This window comes from Callospermophilus lateralis, unplaced genomic scaffold (genome assembly GCF_048772815.1).
Source record: "Callospermophilus lateralis isolate mCalLat2 unplaced genomic scaffold, mCalLat2.hap1 Scaffold_103, whole genome shotgun sequence".
Taxonomy (NCBI): Eukaryota; Metazoa; Chordata; class Mammalia; order Rodentia; family Sciuridae; genus Callospermophilus; species Callospermophilus lateralis.
Window position 1 is genome coordinate 1,049,029 of NW_027510486.1, and position 21,264 is coordinate 1,070,292.

Genomic DNA, 21,264 nt, shown 5'->3' on the forward strand with positions numbered 1-21,264 from the left:
CTCTATTCATGTCTCTGTACCTATATCTGCCACATTATTCCCACTCATGAAACACAGTTCCACTCCATTGTGTTGTCATAGCTGAATTTAACTCTTACAGTTGTTGGCAAACCTAACACATATACAGTTCACACATATAGGCACTCTATTTTTTTCTTTCCTTTGGATCATTTTGGATATAAATTCCATCAAAATAATTCATTAGACCACTGATGTTTAAATTAGGTACTCCTTCATGTTTTTACATTGTTAATTCTTAGGTGGTAAAAGACATTTCAGTTTTTTTTTACATTTGACAGCTCCTATATGGCAGACTTGATGGTATAAGAAAAAGTACTCCATAGACACTGCTGAAAGAACCATTCTGAGTATTGATGACACATCTATAGAATGGATATTCTGAACACATCCCACTGAGATGCAAAGAACAAGAACAAAAATTTTAAAAGAATGGTTCATTGATTTGTACAACATACTATAGTTTAATACTTCAAATATTTATGTACCTAATAATAGTTTTTGTAGTCTAGTGTCTATATCTAGGCATTGATAACTTTAAGAAATAAAATAGATAAATAAATGAATATATAATATATATAAATAAATAGAAAAAAGGAAATAAATCTGGAATTGTTTGTTTACTTGAAAAATATGATGAAATTATAATTTAGCATTGAGATGAGCATTATAATAAATAAGAAGTACTTTATATGCTAATCCTGTCTTCCATGAAGAAAATGAACTTCAGCTGACATGGTATTATTCCAATTTTATATTTCAACCACAGATTGTCATTTAGTAGATAATTCTTTTCTATGGAATGAGCTTCCATATAGGGAAAGGACAGGTGATCAACTAATGAGCAGTTCAGTTTAGTATTGGGCATATCCTAAAGCATAATTAGAATTAAAAAATCGTGCTAATATATTTTTCGGTTTTGTTTGTTTGTTGCTTAAACCCAGTTGTATCACAAATTCATGCCTCGAGGTCTGTCTGATGATTACTGTGTTTATCCTCATGTTGACAGCAACATGTATCCTTTTAATTTAAGTAGAATTTTAATGAACATTTGTTTATCTTTGTATATTTGTATTTTTTACTCATCTTCACAAATTAGTGTCAAAATATTTTGCACTTTTAGTTTAAGAGTGAAAACGTCTTAAAATGTTGTTAATTTCAATATAGTGCATATTCTATACATTTCCACAGTAGAACATATTAAAGAATATAGTGGCTTAGTACATATACAAAAGGTCTTCATTGAAGTGACTTAGAAAAGGTCCTTAGTAGTGGCTTCCAACTTTGTTTATCTTTTCATTGGTGTTCTAATATTAATGTTTTCAATGAGAAATAATTCATTCTGGGTGCAAACTCCAAAACAACTCTGAAATTCTCTTTGTTTCTTTATTCATTGTTTACACAATCTTTCAAGTCCTGGATCAAAGAAAATGGGGTACCAGATGGCTTTTATCTGAGCATCTTTAAGTTACCCTGAGAGCATTCTTGCTACCAGTTTTCACGTAATGAAATAAATCCCAGCTACAGTAAAATGAGGCTTCCTGAACGGAGCAGGTGTAATGTCACAGCTGTATTGGCACTGCTAACATGGTCGTGGATCAAGTTACATCTGGGACTGTCACATTTGCTGCTGAGTTAAAAAGGTTGTGCAGAGAGCAGGAAGAACTTTTGGACACTGTTCCTAAGCTTATTAGCAGGAATCTTAGAGATAATGACCACTCCAAGTTATGTGTTTCATTCACCAAGGCTCCTCTTCACCTCTGCCATATGCTTTATCTACTCAGTGCTACAAATTTATGTGGGTTGTACATGGCTGGAAAATTACAATATGAAGATGTTTGTTCATAGTACAGCTGGAGAAGTGTTTTGCCAGTTTGTGTGCAGGTCACATTCCCAGGAATAAAACTAATTTCAAACAGTTTTGCTTGAAGGAAAATTTTAAACAGAGAATAGCAAGAAATGGGAGCTTTTTGGAATTTTTTCTGCATTGATAGCAAGCATAGCGATCAAAAATGTTTGATAACTTATCTGAGACTAATGAACCTTGTGTTGTATATTTTTTTTATTCAACAAAGATGCATTGATCACTAGTTTGAAAAATGTCTTATGTGAGTTCTGTCATGTTACATACAAATAGGATTATGCATACAATATTTTTGTTTTGTTTTAGGGAAGGGAATCAAGTTTCCTTCTTAATAAAATATTTTAGACAGAATAACAATATTCAGTCAATTTTAACAATAATATTCATTGAACACTTTGCATTAATCCCTATATTACTAAATTTGCATGCAAGGTATAAGACATTGCATTATAATTTAAACAGAAATGCATATGCAGAATATTTAAAATAGAGTGATAAATATTCAGTATAGAACTATATATTTTCTAAGGCATTAAAGCACATTAAGTAATGTATAATAAAGTCTTGGAAAATATGATCAAGCATATGGACTCATTTTATTTGTGTCCTTTGTGTAATGCTTTGATTCAATTATCTCAAATTGTGCTTTATCCAAGATGCATAAAATGGCACCATTTGAATAAAAAGGAAGTATTTAGTATGCATCAACTCATTTTAATTATACCAATATACCTGAAAAGTGTTCCTTTATTTTTCAGTCTTGAATTTCATTAGACCGTATTTGTTGTATGAAATACTAAAAGCATTAAAGTTATACGACTATACAGGCTTCAGTTTGGTCTCAATAATCTTTAGCATTTTTATTACTATTATAAATGGTGGTTAAAAAAACTAATACTTTAGGATTCTAATCAACATAGCCAATTGACTGAAGAATGATTAATTCTTTTTATTAGCCAAAGATGGATTGTAGCTTAAGTAATCATCTGTGATGTATGATGACTTAATTAGTAATTGAGTTTTTCCAAAATACCCACTATTGTATCCTGTGATCTGCTTTTTTTTGAGTGTTTTAATGATAAAATTTGAAGATTTTTGAGGAATTAATATGTGTGATAAGTATTTACAGAGAATAATGAAATCTTGTGATTATAAAAATTATAGAAGCCCAGTGAGACAAATTATCTAAAATGTGCTTATACAAGAAATCATAGTTTACATATTTATGTTTATGATTATAAGGGAAATTGTTTTAGAGTATGCTGACTTGAGTCAAAACTTTCTGGTTAAAAAAGTGTCCAAAATGACTTTGAATATTGAGAAATAATGTTCTAATCTTCCAGCAGCAATCATTATCATAGTAGAATGTGTACCTGTTTTCTGAAGCACTAAATGGGGAAAAAAAGTTATAATATATTTTAGAGGTGAATTTAGGTTTGAGTTGGTCTACAGATTTTCTGTTGAAAGCATGGGACCAAGCTGTGTAGGCATGATATGTGAGCTAGTTGGCAATGGAGAATCATGCGTGCTGCCTCAGATATGCTGAGTGGGAACAGACACTTACCAAAGGTCCTAAGAATCCAGAGTGTATGTCAAAAATTGAAAGCACTAATTTAAAGGAATATGGAAATGCACATGCTAAAGGGTGGTTTAATGATTCTTAATTTGCATGATATTTATGTTAGTTTTATGATAAAAATAAGGAAATATGATTTTAAATAGACTACTCAAAAATCAAATTTATTAATTGGAAGTTACATTATAAAATTCCATTAATTTAAGTATTTTACTTTTATCTTAATCCTGTTGACACTTTTAAAAGTTTATAATTTCCAACAAGTACAATAGTTCCCCTGAATAGTATTTTTATATTCTAAAATACAGCTTTTATTTTTCATCACAAGCAGTCCAACCTATTTAGAAAGAGTTCTTTGAGCAGGGAAGGGGGTATCAGGGATTTAAATCAGGGGCACTCCACCACTGAGACACATCCTCAGCCCTATTTTGTGTCTTATTTAGAGACAGGGTCTCACTAAGTTGATTAGTACCTCACTTTTGTTGTGGCTGGTTTGAACTCACAATCCTCTTGACTCAGCCTCCCAAGCCTCTGGTATTACAGGCATGCCTCACCATACCCATCCAGAAAGAGTTTTTAAAAACATGTATTACTTAATTCTAGAAACATCTGCTGGTATATCTACATCTAGCTTACAAAATGGAGTTCACTAGTGAGGAAAATTCAATAGAGTTTAATCACCTAAACAGTACTCTGATTTATATATTCATGAGGAAGTAATTTATACACATAAGTTTCATATCAAAACTGAAATGAAAAACAATTGGAAATAATGTGAAATAAAAAATTTAAAATTATCTGATTTCAGATATTGAAATGAATTATGAAAGGTAGATGTTATGTTCCCTGTAGGAGATATACTCAAAATTTTTAATTGATTTGAATCTTGGTGAAGTGAGTTTTAGAAAATTAATTCACCTAACACCCTGTAGTATAACTTTTAAATAAGAAAAGTTGAGGTTTAGAAAACCTGGCAGTAGATATGAACAAGGTAAGCTCTCATTCATGAAATGATCATTTAATGTTGCATAGTGGCACATAGAACACAGGGTTGGTGGGGAGCACAGTTGTGAGTCATGAAATACTAAATAAAATATATTAATTTACCATATCAAAAGTCTATTGGTTGAGGGGCTGGGGATCTGGCTCAAGTGGTAGCGTGCTTTCCTGACATGCATGCGGCCCAGGTTCAATCATCAGCACCACATACAAACAAAGATGTTGTGTCCGTCGAAAAAACTAAAAAAATAAATATTAAAAAATTCTCTCTCTCTCTTTTTCTGTCTCTTTAAAAGAAAGAATATTGGTTGAATCTAAAGTCAAAATTATTCTGTAATTTGAGGCAGGTTACTGGCAAAAATTGTGGTATTAATAATAAATGAGCAATGCTTTGACATGTCTACATATAGACTCCGAGCCACATAAAACATCCTAGGGAAAATTAACTTTGGACAAATTAAATGATGGTTTACTAAAAGTGTCTACATTTATGTATTCTTGTCAGTGGAATAGTTTTTCCAATGATCATTGTGTAAAATGTACTTAAAATAGATGAACTGAGAATGTTGCTTCAATGAAATTTTATGCTTTGGTGGAAAAGAGTAGAAACCACTCATTACACAGACTTTTCCTTCCCTTAGGAAAAGTGACTTTCTAGATATACCATTGGCACACCCTGAGATACAAAAAGACAAACATCATTTTATTAAATGTTTTTGCTACTTAGAATCCAAACAATATGAGTTTCTATAAAGTCATTACTTTAGTATGTACAACTATTTTGTGCATCAGGTGATTACTAAACTCCATGTAAAGTATCACATATAATATTTTAGTAGAGTTTGCATCAATCATGTTGAATGACTTCACACACTATGGAGGTTTCAGTGACATTTAGTACCCTCAGGAGATTTACTGTTTCACCATTAGTATTATTTCTAAAGCACATTTGTTATAGGTTGTCAATATTTTAAATAACAAAACAAAAAGTAAACAGATTGCTAACGAATAATCATAGACGGAAACACAAATATAAACACCAGAATACTTAGAATGCATGCTGTATAAGAGAATTAGAACTCAATCATTTCATTCTCCAGCCACTTTTCTAAAATAAATGTCTTATCATCCTTGACACATAATTTATTTCTATTGGAAAAATTTAAAAATCCACACAAAATTTTAAAATAAGAATAATATTCTGGGGCTGGGTTTGTAGCTCAGTAGCAGAGTGCTTGCCTAGCATATGTGAGGCACTGGGTTCCACGCTGAGTACCACATAAAAATAAACGAAACAAAACAAAAAAAGGCATTCTGGCCATCTACAACTACAAATTTTTTTTAAAATATGTATATTCTAATGATAAGATAAATGAGGATTAAGAATTTTATTTAAAAATATGCATTTCCATAGATGAATACTTTAGCATAACAACACACAGCAGGTAATGAATCATATTCAGAAGTTTGTATCCACTTAGAATTTATGCAGGCATTTATTCATTCATTCAAAATATTTATTCAGCATCCACTTGAAGCAAGATATTGTTGGATGTATTGTTACTAAAGCAGTAAAGGAAAAAGAGAAAAAAATCCTTCCTGAAAGAGATTGTAGCTGGTTGGCAGAATTTATGCATAACAAATAAATAAAATGCATGTCATGTGTTGGGATATGTAAAATATCAGAAGAGATTTCAAAGCAAAACCTGAAGGAACCAAAGGGCCTATGTAAGTTGCTAACTTCAGAAAAGGCATTCCAGGCACAGGGAACAAGCAGAAAGACTTGAGGAAAGAAGCAGATGAACTCTGTTGCAGGGTGAAGAAGAGGGTCCTTGAAACTGAAAAGGAGTTGGTCAGGAGGGCAGTTGGAGGGTTGAAGTGAAGCAGGTCAGAGGAGTGACAGTGATGAAGGGAATGCGGTAATTTTGCATAGATTTTAGATTTCACTCAAAGTTAGATGAGAAGCCAGTTGAATGTTCTGTGGACAGCAGTGAAATGGTGTAACTTACTTTTGAATGCGGTTATTTTGGAGATTTTGTTGAGAAAATATTGTCAGGCACAACGTGGAGAGTGGGGAAATAGACTATTGCCACAGTCCAACAGAGATGCCATGCAATTTGGGACAAAGTTGGTGGCCATAGGGACCATTAGAACTGCACAGTTTGGGTAAACATAGCACAGGTAGAGCTGTGACTTGATTATATCTTCTTACCCACTAGTATTCATTGTTTTAGAAATGATTCTCTGTAGTGGAATTTTTTTTTGCTGCATCTAGGAAAACCCAGATGTTTCACACACCAAAGAAAAGAGAGGAAAGATTTTAACCCAGTGTAATCCTCTTTTGTTTATATGTTTGTTTGCTTGCTTTTGTCTTTACTTTTGCATCTAGATTAAATTGGAAAAAAATTGTGCACTGTTTGAAAAATATATAGGTATTATTATATTTTACAAGTAATGCACAATTCCTGTAGTTTATTTAAATCACTGTTTTTTTAGAGAGAGAGAGAGAGAGAATTTTAATATTTATTTCTTAGTTTTTGGCGGACACTACATCTTTGTTTGTATGTGGTGCTGAGAATCAAACCTCAGCCGCATGCATACCAGGCAAGCGCCTACCGCTTGAGCCACATCCTCAGCCCCAAAATCACTGTTTTTTAAGTAAAATTTATATTAAATTTATTCCAGAAACAAATGACACACAAAATAAAATACACCTACAATCTATAGGAATTATAAATTCTAAATAATATTAAATCACCAAAAGAGATAAATGAATTTCATGATATCTCTTCTTTATGCTTTGCTTAAAGAAAACACCTGTAATCATATTTTCTTAAATCATGAATATTTTATGACACAATGCTTCCCCAAACCAATCACTATTCTGTGAAAAACAGAAACACTAAATGTTTTAATAAATTTTTATAATTTTAAATTTAAAATTACAAGTAATAGTCATAATGTTGTCAACTGACTTTTTTTTATCTGTTTGCTTAAAGATTTTGGAAAAGTACCAAACATTAATGAAATGTTGGAAACCAGTTGAAATGCAGTAAAATCCAATCCAGTATAATAAGACTACTTTTTCTTCATCCACTTTGGGATTTGTCAACAAGTGAACTATGACAATACACCAGTTTTTGAGACTGATTCTACTCTGCCTATGCCTGCCACATTTCTGTTCTCCAGAGATAACATTCAGAAAGACTCCTGTGCCTCAACAAAGGACTTTAGGTGCACGAGTGTCAAGAAGTGATGGCAAAATTCTGCATCTTGATATTGTATACAAAATTCTTCTAAAAGTTTTCCAAAAATAGCAACATCAAAATCATGCTCAATTTTTTGAAATAAGAAATGTGATATTTAATTGTCACCTAGTCCTTGTTATATTTTCCAATGTTTTATATTCTTAATGCAAAAAAAATGAAGAAAATTTTGAAAAATGAAATTTTGAAAAAGTAAGAGATATAATAGCCAAAGTGTATTTTACATTAACCTGTCTTCATAAATACATGCAAAATTAGTTTAACTGTGCATCATTTTACTTTATTACTAAATAATGTTCACTGTTAAGAATCATTACATTTTTGTGGAAAAAGAAAAAACTATCCATCCCTTGTACACCAAAACAATTGGTGTTTGTTTTTCTTAACTTGTTGGTATAAATAAAATGTTAGAGCCATGTCATTAGCATTTACCAGTTTCAAAAGCATACTTAACTATTACCAAGAATCTGAGGGATGGAATGTGAATATTATAGGGGTGTTCTAGTTTTTCAGTCACATGATGGGGGTGATTTGTATTCTCTAAACTTTCTTTTTTCTTAAGGCCAAGCATTTTTTCACAAGTTTAAAGATCACACACCCATAAAATAGAACAAGCAAAACTTTTTCACCATGAAAATATTATTTAAAAAGTGTGAAAATGTGGGGCTGGGGTTGTGACTCAGTTGTAGAGTGCTTGCCTAGCATGTGTGAGGCACTGGGTTGATCCTCAGAACCACATTAAAAAACTAAATAAATAAAATAAAGTTATTGTCTCCAATTATGACATACATATATATATATATATATATATATATATATATATATATATATATATATGAAATAGTGAAAATGTACAGAAGATTGTTTTTACCTGTACCCATAGTGAAACATGAAAATGTTTACTTACAAAAAACAAAAGGGACAAGTAGCACAGGAAATGTCCAAAACTTGATGAAGTAACTAATGGAATTTTCAACATATAAGCAAATCTTAGTAATTTATATTTCAATGATATCCAAATGTGAAAACAATTCTTATTTTAACTCACTTGTACTCACATATGATTAAACAAAAATTTAAATATAAATTAGAAAACAACTTAGATGAACTTTCAAAAATTACTGAGGAGAAAACTAGTTTAAACTTTTGGGTGAGGTTGGATAACTTTTCAATGATAAATCTTATAATTGACATGGATCTAGTGACTATGTAGTGTTTCCTGTCACAGGATATATCAATTCCATTACAGATGAGGAGAGGTTTTAGTGGGTGAATTCAAGTTATCATTGTATGTGAATTAATTTAAGAAAACATAAACGACTGTTCCTGAATTAATGGGGTACTATTGAAATGATTTGATGGGAAATGAGTTGTTAGTGTTAATCTCAATGGACATCATATTTATTTAATGAAATTTGCATAAGTATATGCATTCAAAATTGAGAGATATTCACTGCAATTTACTTAGAGAAGTTTATGAGTGAATAATATATATGGTATATTAGGATAGATGACAGAACCAATGAGGAATTCACTCAGTCCTCAAACATATTAATATCTGAGTAATATAATTAAACTTGAAAAGTTGTGTATAATGTACTTAAAATGTTCTACAAAATCATTTCACTCAGGGGAATCCATAGTAGGTTTCAGTTAAGATTTCAAAATTATTCTTTAATCTTTATAGCAATTGAGTTAAAAATATGTACATATTTTTATGTATATATACATTAAAATGTATATATATATATACACACACACAAGTGTATGTATGTGAAACAATTAATATATTCCATTTGTTTATCTCCTAAAACTAATTTTTAAAGCACTTCTAGTTTTTAAAGGATTGGGATTTCTTACTAACCAAAAATAAAGAAATTTTTGTAATATAAAATTAAATAGATATCAGTATACATTTTTTAGAGAATTTTACTAAAATTTTTATTTTAGTCTTTATCAGTAAATACTACTAACTGCATTATTAAAAATTTTTGCATAGTACAAGTACACAAGTACATTTTTCCAATTTGGAAGTATTTACGTGTTTATATTTGGGGGCTTTTTGTAGGTACATCTGTTATACAAGTGACTGCAACAGATGCAGACGATGCCAACTATGGAAATAGTGCCAAAGTGGTCTACAGTTTATTGCAAGGACAGCCATATTTTTCAGTGGACCCAGAGTTAGGTAAAACACTTATGACATGGTATATTTCTCATTATATACTTCTGGATATACTGATTTCATGGAGAAAAACCCATGGGAAAAATCTTTCGGTTTTATGAATTATGTTGAATTAATTGCGCATTGAAGGATATGCTTAATCACACTGCTGTTTTATCTATTTGCTATGATTAACTTATATAAAGTGAATCTTAAATAACTTAATTTTAAAAGTCAGTGGTTTAATTGTATTTTTTTTCAAAAGGCATAATAAAAACTGCATTACCAGACATGAGCAGAGAAAGTCGAGAGCAGTACCAGGTGGTTATACAGACCAAAGATATGGGTGGCCAGATGGGAGGCCTTTCTGGAACCACAACAGTGAACATCACTCTGACAGATGTAAACAACAATCCTCCTCGATTTCCACAGAGTAAGGAAGGTTTAGTGATCTCTTGTTGAAAAACTTGTCAAACGTACAATTATTTAAATCTAATGTTTGCACTATCAGTTCACTATTAATTTATGCAAACTATCAAATCCAAAACCCATCCCTCTACTCACACACACACAGAAGCACAATTTCTTTCAAACTGAGAGTGATGGGTATCATTTTCTTCATTGGGTAGGCAAAGGGTCAAAACAAGGACATGAGGTTCTTTTGTAGTTTGGGCTTTTTACTATCCTTTTCTACTTTTTGAAGTGTTGGAAAACGTCCCATGCTAAATTCTGTATGATATTCCTGATTGGAATGTGGTCTCTGCAGTTGATCTGATTGGATCCTATTTATTTATTTATTTATTTATTTATTTATTTATTTATTTATTCATTCATTCATTCATTCATTCATTCATTTATTTAGTGGGAATTGAACTCAGAGGCACTCTGAGCCACAATCCCAGCCCTATTTTGTATTATCTTTAGAGACAGGGTCTCATTGAGTTTCTTAGTGCTTCACCATTGCTGAGACAGGCTTTGAACTTGTGATCCTTATGGCTCAGCCTACCCAGCCACTGGGATTACAGGCAGGTGCCCACGTGCCCAGCCCCTGACTAAATTCAAATTCTATGACTCACACTGATCTCTGTTGTCATGTGTGTGCATAAGCATTATAAGCCTTTGATAATTGATCCTAAGCAAAAATTTAAATTTTAACATCTCTGAAATCAAATGATTTATGAAAATGGGTTAAATTGGCCACGTTCTATATTTTTATAGTGAATTATAGAGTCATGACTTACCAAGGTTGTGTGTGATGGCATGTATTGATACTGACATTGTTAAACATGTGATGGCATACTAAAATTCAATAACGTCAATGCTGTTGAGTCATGAAGATTAAATTATTTAATTCCCTTTTGGTTGAAACAATTTTAGGATACACTTTAAAACATGGATATTTTGCATCTCTTGAGGTTCTACAAAAACACATTTCAATTATCTGATTAAAATTTTTGACTCTGCAGTGTGTAAAATGATAAAGAATTTTTCCTTAAAATTCTCAGTTGAGGTCCGATTTAAATTCATATTTATTTCAAACAATAAAATATTTTTTAGGTTGACAAAATGTGAAATATGTGATGCAACAGTTTTGGTGAACATATTCATATGATTAATTTTTAAAAGTGAATTTTTCTGAGAACATGAATAATAAGACCAGGTAACAGAAACTTAAACATTGCATTAAATGTTAGTAGTGTTTACTAATAATTTTAATGTAAACTAAAATTGTAAATTGCCAAATTATTTAATGTCTTGCCACTTGGTAATTCTAAGATCTGTTAGAATCTTAACAAATATTTTAAACTATGATAGTACTAATAAAATGCTGAGGACTAGATCTTGAGCTGAAGGAATTACAGACAGGATTTTATATAATACAACAATCTTGTAATTCAAATGCTAGCATTTTCTTTTTCATTTTATAGATGAAAACATGGTTTTCATAGTTTAGAAAATTTAATTACCTTGCACAGGAGGACAACTTAAACTCATACAGTGGACTTATAAGCTTATATTTTTAACTATCAAACACTGGAAAAAGAATAGACTGTGAAGTCAGAGACAACTGGCATTTTCCTTTTCCTAAATTTGGAGGATGATTTTCTTGAACCTGATCCTGAAGATAATACTTACATTGTTATTTAGAGGAAAAATAAACTACTGTAGAGAGCATTTGACTATACTGTTCAACACATAAAAATATTTTTAAAAGTATTTTTTTTTTACTTTAATTAATTTTTTTGGACGTCTTTCCTATTGATTCTTGAATACTTACAAACTAAAACACTTTCAGGAATGACAGAATGTGAGGTATTGAATGGGTGGGTCTACAGAAAAGATAAACAAACAAACAAAACAAAATCTACTAAAAATACATTAAATTTGAAACAAATAAACAAAAAATAAAAGTGAGGGGAGCATTAACATTGATCTCTGCAGAGTTGTTTTTCTATCCCTGATTAAAAAAAAAAAAAAGAAGAAGAAACACGTATTTTTAAAACAATTGCATTGATGTAAAAATATATGATAATAATTTTGAATCTCCATATAAGCAATAAATAGTTGGTTTTTATGTTCTTTTAAATAAATAATTTTAGATTCTAATATCACATTTCCCATCTGTAAGTAGCTTCCCAAAACTTATATTTCTTACTTACAAATTGTTTGCCTTTATATATTCTTCTCCTAACTTAATAAATCTATAAATTCTGACAGCTTAAAATTCAATAATATGGAAATATCTTCCAATTTAAAATTAATTTATTTAAGTAAAAATGAGGAGAAATGACACAGTTTCATCATCTAAAAAGGAAATGCCAAAGCAGTACTGATTTAATTTACAGGTACATATTAGTTTAGTTCTCCAGAGTCTGCACCTCTTGGAACCCATCTCAGAAGGATAAAAGTCAATGACCCTGACTTGGGGGAAAACGCTGAGGTGGAGTACAGCATTGCAGAAGGAGAGTGAGCGGACATGTTCGATGTCATCACTGACAAGGATACACAGGAAGGGATTACAACTGTCAAAGAGGTGTCTTTTTGCTGTCTTCATTTTTCCCTTGAGTGCTCTTTAGTTTATTCTTGCTTCTCAGTAAAAGAAGGAAAGTCTTGGATTTATTTTTCTGTCTTTTATATGCTGTCTACCTTTCACGTAAGTGGGAATAGTTGTGATTTCACTTCAAATAAGTAAAGCATCTTTATCATTCACACTTATACAGTGGTTTGAAAGCTCAATTGCTTGCATTTGTAGTAGACAGCCATCAAACTAAGTTAATACTAAAAGTACCTGTTTAATCTCTTCTTATGGGAGAAAAAATAAGCATGTAGCTATCACTGTTATTTCACACAGTTTTTAAAATGTTCTAATTTTAGCTGTAATGGTTTATATAAATAAATAAAAGATAAAAATGATATGTGTTTTATGTTGATTATATTAATTTTTAATGCATTTTAGGGAAATATTTTGAAACTTTAAATGGAATAATGTAGGTCAATATTATTTTACATTTTACTCAAATGTTACAGTCAAATAAATGAAATATAAACAATTTTGCTCTAAGATTTTACATCAGTCAACTTTTCTTCTGGTTTTAATTATGTATAACTTTAATGCCAATGATATTTAATCATTATATTCATTAAAGAATGTCTCATTTATCTGTGCCTAAAAATATCAAAGTACAATACTGAATGTGAATCAATCTTATTTGCATATTCCATTATATTTAGTTAAACCTGTAAAAGTAAGTATGAGGCAAAAGGAAAAAAAAAACTGTAAATTTATTTTATATATTATATAAAATAAATTTGTTCATATACAATATTTATATATAATTAACAATATTATATATAATTAAGTATATACATATGTGTGTGTGTAAGTTACTTAGTCTTAATTGCCTGTATCATTAAAAAATCAGGATTTTATATCTAGAAATTTTCACCTATGGTTATGGCTTGTAAATTGTGCTAATATTTTCTTGTTTTATCTAATTTCAGAATTTAGACTTTGAAAAAAAAATGCTATATACTTTAAGAGTGGATGCAAGTAACACTCATCCGGATCCCCGATTCTTACACCTGGGACCTTTCAAAGACACAGCTGTAATCAAAATATCTGTGGAAGACACAGATGAGCCTCCTGTGTTCAGTAGACACTCCTACTTGATAGAAGTCGATGAGGATGTAAAGGAGGGTAGCATTATTGGACAAGTCACAGCATATGACCCAGATGCCATGAACAATTTAATTAAGTAAGTACTTTCAGAAGAGTTATGTTTGCAGATATATAATCTATTTTCAAGCCATCTGGAGACAAATGTGTTGCACAATGTCAGTCAAAAACAGAAATAAACACAGATTACAAATCCTTAGTTGAAATGTTTTTAAACCAATTAGGTCAATTATTTTATTAGAGTCTTACAATTCTAGATATTACTATGATATTTTTCTGGGGATGATAAGATCAAGAAACTAAGTATTTAAATAGCCCAATAGTGACAAATTTGGTTCTTAAAAATCAGGCAGTCTATCTAGCTTCAGGGTTAGTCAGGGATTTGAATCTCACTTTTGATTCAAATGATTCCCCATTGTTCTTCTTTATTAAATCAAAATGCATGTAAAAATGATTTAAGAAAGAAATTGGAAATATACATTTCTCTCCTAAAAATATAAAGCTATGCACTTTCAAAAAGAGCCACTAAACCTACTTTAATTAAAATTTTGGTGAAACATTGCACTAGTTCATCATAATTCAAATATGAACACTTATATGTTCATACACTACAGAATTACTAAAGAAATAATGATATATAAGTCAATGGAAAGGTTAAAGTACTAACAACTAGCAGACTATAATGCTTTCCCAATATTTCAATATTATATTCATTGTTTCAAGCTTTAAAAAAGAATAACTTTAATGTCAATAAAATAAATAAATATAATAAAATATATTTATAAAATTATAAATTTACATAAGAAAAACTTCAATGATTCTTAGAAAAAAATTTTCTTAAGGAGAATGGGAATGTAATTGATACCTAAATAACTATGAATAGGACAGAAGGGTGCTGATGTGTAGATATATAGAGGAAGTTAGAAGTGACAGAAGATGTAGATAAATAATACCTTTTCCATTTAAATATGTGGCTAGTAAAATACCTATAATTTCATTTTTCTTTAAATTTTACTCTTAAGAAAAATAATTGGTTAGATGTTTTTATGCCATCCTTTACACATAGAATATTAATGAATATATGTATTACCTAGTTTTTATTTTAGGACTTTCCAAATGTGTCAATTTGCAAAGTAATATTGCTGCACAAAATATATTCTGGTAAAAATTCTATTAGTTATTGGCATTAATATACAATTGAACATGTTAAACTTTGTAACCAAGAATTATTCTAGAATATTTTATTCTGCAAATTATAACTAGAGCTTAAAATTTGGTTAGTTTTAGGTTGAGTAGAAAAATCATTTACTGAATCTCCCTATTTAAAAAGTAAATGATTGTTTTCAAATTTTATATTTTGTGTACTATTAAACATTATTTTTATGAGATTCATTCTAGTTTATACAAGAAATATTTTACTCTTAAAAATATTTTTATAAGGGCTGAAGTTGTAGCTCAGTGGTAGAGCATGTGCCTCACAAATGTGAGGCACTGAGTTCAATCCTAGCACCACATAAAAACAAATAAAGGCATTGAGTCCATATACAACTAAAAAATAAAAAATAAATAAATATAATAAAATATTTTTATAAAATTATAAATTTATATAAGAAAATATTTACTCTGAAAAATATGATTATCAATATACATAAAAGTATGCATATCAGTATACTCATATTTTAATCAATATACATACATTTTATCATTATAAATGTCCATATTAGGGACTGGGGTTGTGGCTCAGCAGTAGAGTGTTCATCTGGCAAGTGTGAAGCTCTGGGTTTGATCCTCAGCACCACATAAAAATAAATTTAAAAGGTATTGTGTCCAACTACAACTAAAAAATAAATATTAAAAAAATAAATTCCCATATTATTTAAAACAAAGCCTTTAAATAAAATGAAAAATTAACAGTTTTCTATGATTAATTTATCTGTACTAGAATGTTCATTTCTAATACAATGTGAATTTTTATGTTATTGAAATGGGACATGCTTATTGCCTTTTTGTCCTCATATGTGAATATGTTCAAATTCAGTGTTTAAAATGCATCCAGCTTCTTTGCAATGCTCAAAGAGAAACAAATGCTTATTTCCTTTTTACTTTTATATCACATATATTTGGAACTTGATAAAGGGCTTCACAAATTTGGCAATTATCCAAAAATTTACAAAGTATATGATAGTACTAATAACAAATTGTAATAAAATGTTCTTATAGTGAAAATAGAGATAGTTTGGCTGTACTACTAGAATGATGGATTGGCTTTTCAGTGATTGGTGTTAACATTTTTTCCCTCTAAAGTCTCAACTTGATAGGACCTTCCTATTTTTAAAGAAAATAAGAGGTTTGCCACATTAGTAACTACAAATGCTTAATGAGTGTCTGCTTTTGATGGTTTGGGCCAGTTTCTAAACATGTGGTCTAGGTTTGGTCATACCTTCATTTCTCCTTAGCATTTGATATGAACAATTTTTTTTGATAGAAATCCTACATGTTCATTTTAAAAATAATTACTTGTACCTTTTTAAAATGAAAGTAATCCACTTTTTAAAATTTGTTGTCAATGACAGTGTCTCAACATATTTAGATAATGAACCATCTTATTGTTTGACCATTAAGCATTTCTGAATCATAAGGAGATCACATCTTAACAGTAGTCTGTGGATCTTTCCTAATTTGTATTCTATATTTGCATATTAAGAAGTCAATAAATGTTGCAAGAGGCATGTAAATTATTCCATGACACCAAGGTTACTTGTTCATTTACTCAGGTGAGGTGTCTCATCAACCTTTATCAATTCTTAACAGTCCTTTCTGCAGAAATATTTTCATCTCATCACTAAATTCTGCACCAGGCAACAATGTGTATGTTTTATTAGTCAAATCATATTATAAAATTTATAACAGTTAACTACCACACTTTGTCTATTTTCTCCATTCAGTTATTTCTGTTTCAATGCATTTGTCTTACTATTACATTCTTTTTTCTGTTTATATTTTGGATACTTTGCTTTCTTCCCCCTCCCTGTTTCTTTGACTTACAATATGAGGTTATTTATTTGAGATATTAATTTTACATTTTTCTTAAATATACATCATAGTGATATAACTTTCTCTGTTAGCATAGCTTTAGGTGTGTTTACAACAATCTAATATTAATATGTGATCTTCTTCTTTTTTAATTATTGTTTTTAATTAAAATATAACTTGTATTGTAGATAGATGGTCTTTCTTTATAACCCAGTTTAATATTATTTCTTTTAAATGAAATGTTTATACTGTGATTTTTCATACTGTTAAGTTTGTCATCTTGCCACTTTTTTTCTGATTGTTTCATCTTTTCCTTGTTCCCTCATTTTGTGCCATTTTGGATTAGTACAATATTACAGATTGCTGGTTTTCTAACAGTATGGTAAATATTTTGCTCTGTAATAATGTTTCTTCCTTTATGGAATCTTTTGTTCCTCATGCTGCTTTTAATTTTTCAGTAATTTTAATTCAATTGATTGGAATATGACTTACAATAATGGACTTCATTTCCTTTTTGCTTAAACTTTATTGAATTTCTTGGAATTTATATCTTTTGTGAAGCTGGGAAAATTTTTAGGCATTGAATCTTCAGTTTCTTAACCCATCTTCTTCTCCTTCAGGGAATATAAATGTTATTAGGTCTCATGAATGTGTCTGTCATTTTGTATATACCACATTCCACAGCATCTTCAAATTCATTAATTATTTCAATAATGTTTAATCAATTTTAAATCCATGCAGAATATCTATCTTTTTTAATATTTATTTTTAGTTGTAGTTGGACACAATACCTTTATTTTATTTATTTTTATGTGGTGCTGAGGATTGAACCCAGAGCCTTGCACGTGCTAGATGAGCACTCTACTGCTGAGTCAAAACCACAGCCCCCAGAATATTTTTTAACGTACATGCATTGTCATTTATTCTGTAGATGTTCTATTAAGATCACATATATATGTATACTACACACATATATGAACATATATATACGGAACACAGATAAACATCTTTTGAATGTAATTTTGAGCTAATTCTATCGACTGTGTCATCTCTGTGTTGGTTTGAATTCATAGATTTTTCTTTTCACTCATGCTTTCCTGTTTTTTGCATGCATTGTGATTTTTACCATGGTTACTGTTGTCTAAGTTTGCATTTTTATGAAAATTCCTGAGCTTTATCTGATGTAGTTAAGTTGGTTGAAAGAGCTCAGCCCTTTTGGAACTTTTTCTTGTGCTTTCTCAGCAGCCCTTAGTGTAAGCCTTGTTTTGCTCCATTGTTCACAATATCTGTTTGTTTGAAATTATATAGTTTTCCATCCTGTATGATAACCAGCAAAACTATCTCAAGGTTCATAATATTCCACTAATATTCCTAGTTGATACTGTGTACCCTTTAATTCATAAGATAATTTACCTTCATAGTGTTGTAGCCAAGTTGGATCCTCTTCAGATTTCAGTCTTCGCCTTCTCTCCAGTGCTTCCTGCCAACTTTAGCCACTGTTGTCTACCTCTACCTCTCTGGGTTTCTACTCACAATACTATAGGAACCTAGAGGATACTCGTGAAAGTTCAGGAGGTCACCTCCATCTCTTCCCTTCTCTAAGAATTGCTGATTTCTGTTGTTGTTGTTGTTCTTCTTCTTCTTCTTCTTCTTCTTCTTCTCCTCCTCCTCTTCCTCCTCCTTCTCCTCCTTCTTTTGTAATACAATGGAGTGGATTGTTCTTTGATATTGTTGTAGTACATGGACACAATTCCTTTATTTTACTTGTTTTTATTTTTATGTGGTGCTGGGAATTGAACCCAGTATCTCACACATGCTAGGCAAGCACTGTACCACTGAGCCACACCCCCCAGCCTCTAAATGTCCAGTTTTTTAAACATCATTGTTCACTTGCAATTTGCATTTTTTTGGTGTTTAGTGTGTATGGGAAATCCATCCCCTATTATTCCATTTTTGTCAAAAGAAAAATGAAAAATTATTTAAAAAATTGTCCCCGAATTGTTTAAGTTTAGCAATTCATTTTTAAAAACACAGGAAATTTTGTAACAAATAAAACATGAAATTCTCTGTTACTCCTGTATTACTTTACTGCCCTTCTATTAAATATTCCATCATTCAAACAATTTGTCAATCTATCTCATTTTTATATCATTGAGTCCTTTAGCCTTTGTATGTTTTATTTTATTTTTTTTTAATTAATTTTTATTGTAGGTTGTTCAAAACATTACATAGTTCTTGATATATCATATTTCACACTTTGATTCAAGTGGGATATGCGCTCCCATTTTTACCCCATATACAGATTGCAGAATCACATCATTTGCACAACAATTGATTTACATATTGCCATTCTGGTGTCTGTTGTATTCTGCTGCCTTTCCTATCCTCTACTATCCCCCCTCCCCCCTCCCCTCCCCTCTTCTCTCTCTACCCCCTCTACTGTAATTCATTTCTCCCCCTTATATTTTTCCTCCTTTCCCCTCACTTCCTCTTGTATGTAATTTTGTATACCCCTGAGGGTCTCCTTCCATTTACATGCAATTTCCCTTCTCTCTCCCTTTCCCTCCCACCTCTCATCCCTGTTTAATGTTAATCTTCTTCTCATGCTCTTTGTCCCTACTCTGTTCTTAGCTACTCTCCTTATATCAAAGAAGACATTTGGCATTTGTTTTTAAGGGATTGGCTGGCTTCACTTAGCATAATCTGCTCTAATGCCATCCATTTCCCTCCAAATTCTATGATTTTGTCATTTCTTAATGCAGAGTAATACTCCATTGTGTATAAATGCCACATTTTTTTTTATCCATTCGTCTATTGAAGGGCATCTAGGTTGGTTCCACAGTCTTGCTATTGTGAATTGTGCTGCTATGAACATGGATGTAGCAGTGTCCCTATAGTGTGCTCTTTTTAGGTCTTTAGGGAATAGACCGAGTAGGGGAATAGCTGGATCAAATGGTGGTTCCATTCCGAGCTTTCCAAGAAATCTCCATACTGCTTTCCAAATTGGCCGCACCAATTTGCAGTCCCACCAGCAATGTACAAGAGTACCCTTTTCCCCACATCCTCGCCAGCACTTGTTGCTGTTTGACTTCCTAATGGCTGCCAATCTTACTGGAGTGAGATGGTATCTTAGGGTGGTTTTGATTTGCATTTCTCTGACTGCTAGAGATGGTGAGCATTTTTTCATATACTTGTTGATTGATTGTATGTCCTCCTCTGAGAAATTTCTGTTCAGGTCCTTGGCCCATTTGTTGATTGGGTTATTCGTTATCTCATTGTCTAATTTTTTTAGTTCTTTGTATATTCTGGATATTAGGGCTCTGTCTGAAGTGTGAGGAGTAAAGATTTGTTCCCAGGACGTAGGCTCCCTATTTACCTCTCTTATTGTTTCTTTTGCTGAGAAAAAACTTTTTAGTTTGAGTAAGTCCCATTTGTTGATTCTAGTTATTAACTGTTGTGCTATGGGTGTCCTATTGAGGAATTTGGAGCCCGACCCCACAGTATGTAGATCATAGCCAACTTTTTCTTCTATCAGACGCCATGTCTCTGATTTGATATCAAGTTCCTTGATCCACTTTGAGTTAACTTTTGTGCATGGCGAGAGAAAGGGATTCAGTTTCATTTTGTTGCAAATGGATTTCCAGTTTTCCCAACACCATTTGTTGAAGATGCTATCCTTCTTCCATTGCATGCTTTTAGCCCCTTTATCGAATATAAGATAGTTGTAGTTTTGTGGATTGGTTTCTGTGTCCTCTATTCTGTACCATTGGTCCACCCGCCTGTTTTGGTACCAGTACCATGCTGTTTTTGTTACTATTGCTCTGTAGTATAGTTTGAAGTCTGGTATAGCTATACCGCCTGATTCACACTTCCTGCTTAGCATTGTTTTTGCTATTCTGGGTCTTTTATTTTTCCATATGAATTTCATGATTGCTTTCTCTATTTCTACAAGAAATGCCGCTGGGATTTTGATTGGCATTGCATTAAACCTATAGAGAACTTTTGGTAATATCGCCATTTTGATGATGTTACTTCTACCTATCCATGAACAGGGTATATTTTTCCATCTTCTAAGATCTTCTTCTATTTCTCTCTTTAGGGTTCTGTAGTTTTCATTGTATAAGTCTTTCACCTCTTTTGTTAGGTTGATTCCCAAGTATTTTATTT

At 31.1% G+C, this 21,264-nt stretch overlaps 1 pseudogene; it reads left to right on the top strand.

Moving 5' to 3' along the window:
- Window positions 1–1,605: 1,605 nt before the first annotated feature.
- Window positions 1,606–21,264, top strand: part of LOC143639969 (cadherin-9-like) — a 41,829-nt pseudogene continuing 22,170 nt past the window's right edge.